Raw genomic sequence first — 2844 nt, 5'->3', positions numbered from 1 at the left:
AGAGAGAGAGAGAGAGAGAGAAGGAAAGAAAGAAAGAAAGAAAGAAAGAAAGAAAGAAAGAAAGAAAGAAAGAAAGAAAGAAAAGGCAAAGCTATTCAAATTTATATTTTTCTTGTGTCCGGCTGCTGTGTGATCAAAGCGGCCAGCCCCTTGCCTCCTGTCTGCTGGCTTAGCCAGAGCCTACTGCCTTCAAGAGCAACAGGGTTTGTGGAGAGAGCAGTGCTCATCTCGGCGCCCATATTTTCACATCACCTGTCATTGTCTCCCACATTCCCCCCCCACTCTGTGACGGCTTGGTGTGGACTTTTCTCTATTTGGTGCTCCTGGGCAAAACTGAAATTTCAAGTCCAGAACTGGCATGGCTTCGCATGCTCCCATCCTGTCTCTAGTCTAGCCTGGTGTGGTTCTTCAGTGTGCCCTTAAAGTGGTCATATGGAGACATTCATAGCCTACCATTTATATTGGGCTTGAAATTTTTTACAGCGCAAATGCACAGGCTTCTTTTTCATGGAACAAACTGTGAATAAAAACCATCATAGCCAATCCTCAGGAAAGACAGCAAACCAAAATTCCAGGTGGAGTTGTGACTTGAGGAACTTGGCTTCTGTGTGCTGCATGTCCCTGCCATAGCTAGCTATGATCATAGTAGCCTCTCAAAGAACAGATCCTTATGTTGCAGGTAGAGCTTAGGCTCCCTTTGTGTATGTGCGTGTGTGTATAGGAACTTCCTGTTAATACTTTGCCAAGTGACTGCCTGGTGTGTGGTGGTAGGATAACTGTCCACTGCAGTGGGTGGTCCCAGGCACAGTCCCAAAGAAGTTGCCTTATCAACACCATCTGAAGGCTCTCTGTTATATGACGGGATCTAAAAGATTGGAAGAGTCTCGGTCCTCCCACCCAGCTTCTCCATTGGTGCTGACATTCTGCCTACCCATCTCAGCCAGGAAGCAGTCTGCACTTGGCCACCTCCAAGGACAGAGAGCACACTACCTCCTGGGGAAGACTGTTCTGGATTTTCTGTGCTCTCTGAAATTTGGGGGCCATGTGGACAGTGGTTCGGGCAAAGGACCCAGTCCCTGGCATTATTCCAAACACATTGTATCATTTTTAGAAGAGAACAGCTGGATATATCATGGTGTTTTGACTGCCACTAAGTATTGGTCTTGGTTCCTTGTTGGAAAATGTTGAAGAAACCCTTCAACCCTGTGTCCTTGCTTGCTCATGCCAAAGTTGCCAACAAAGCACCAGTCCTCTCCCAAGTCATCGGAGGCCTTAGTCCCATGCCAGCCACGCACAGCCTTGCTCTATCTCTGTGGGGAAACCAGCTGGAAAGTTTTAAGCAGCACACAGCTTTGCCTGGAGTCTAAGGTTCCCAGGTTGCTGAGAACTCATGCCTTCCCGTCCCTGTGGGGGCTTCACCAGCAAAGCTGAAGGTACTCCATGTCTCACTGTCAGGGCTGCAAGTTGCTCAGAGCCACTCAAGGTTGCTCTCTGATCAATTTTTAGTGAATTGGGGAAATAAAGTCCTAAGAGATTTGCCAAGTTCATGTTAGCGAGGGGCCTTTGTGGCCCACCACTCGGTCATTTGCAGGGTGACAGGTGATCTAAGGTAAGCTGCCCTGACATGCCTCAGAGCTTATAACTGCCTTTCCAGGGCAGCTGAGCTCCTGGGGACAAGCTTCTGCAGAGCTCCAGGTGGAGTGAGGTAAGGTTGGGCGACTGCTGACCTTAGCAAAATGATTGGCCAAGGAGCAGATCCCCAGCAGGCCTGCCCAGCACAGCCCCCAGGCCCTCTGCCACCTAGGATAGCTATGAATGCGGCCCAACACAGAATCATGAATTATTTGAAGCACTATGAGATTTGCTTTACAATTTTTAAAACTCAGTAGAGTTCTTGAGCGTGTATTTTTGTTGATGACTATTAAGCCCAGAGAAGCCAAAGGTTGGGCCAACATCTGTGGGTTGCAGTGTTAGCTGCACTGTGTCCTTATACAGTGGGCTCAGACCAACTCCTGTGGGATGCAGTGTTAGCTTAGATGCACTGTGTCCTTATACAGTGGGCTCAGACCAACTCCTGTGGGATGCAGTGTTAGCTTAGCTGCACTGTGTCCTTATACAGTGGGCTCAGACCAACTCCTGTGGGATGCAGTGTTAGCTGCACTGTGTCCTTATACAGTGGGCTTAGCCTGTGATCACTGCCTACCTGCTGCCTTCCACCCGTCTCTGAGGCTGGGTGATTGCCCTGGCTCCAGGTCCCTACTGAACTAAGCAGAGCAGTCAGATGAGGGGGAAACAAGCTCAGGCTCATGCCCTAGGGAGCACTGTGCATTTGGGGGTGCCTTTGCATTATTTCATTAGATTGCAGACTGCTTCCAAATTTATGGTTGGGAAAAGAAAAGTTACTGTGATATTTGAAATGGGCAAAGTGGGCCTGGGGCTTCAGGCAGAGCATCTCTGGTGGGTTACTTCCCCCTGATGGCACCTCTGAAAACAAAGTCTCTCTATCTGCTTACTGTCATGTGCCATCCTTGCCTGCTTTCTGTTGCCTGTGATGCCCATTGGAATAAACTTGGGGAATGGGGTTTGTCCGCTTTGTAACTGCCTTATTGAAAAGTAAGTGCCCTTCCATCCCAGGCCTCCAACTGTATTTGTTTTCCTGCCAAACTTGGGGGGGGGGTCATTTGTATTTTGATTTTTGTGCCTGTGGCTCTGTACTGTTGAAGGTCTCAATTTTCTGGACTTTCCTTAGCATGTGTGTGACCCCTGTCACAGCGTCACACAGATGGGATGGCCCGACTTTTATTCTCAATAAATAATCTGAATGAGCAAGAGACATCATCCATG

The sequence above is a fragment of the Microtus ochrogaster genome, chromosome 7 (genome assembly GCF_000317375.1).
Source record: "Microtus ochrogaster isolate Prairie Vole_2 chromosome 7, MicOch1.0, whole genome shotgun sequence".
Lineage (NCBI taxonomy): Eukaryota > Metazoa > Chordata > Mammalia > Rodentia > Cricetidae > Microtus > Microtus ochrogaster.
The sequence above is the reverse complement of the archived record's forward strand: the minus strand, read 5'-3'. Positions refer to the sequence as shown.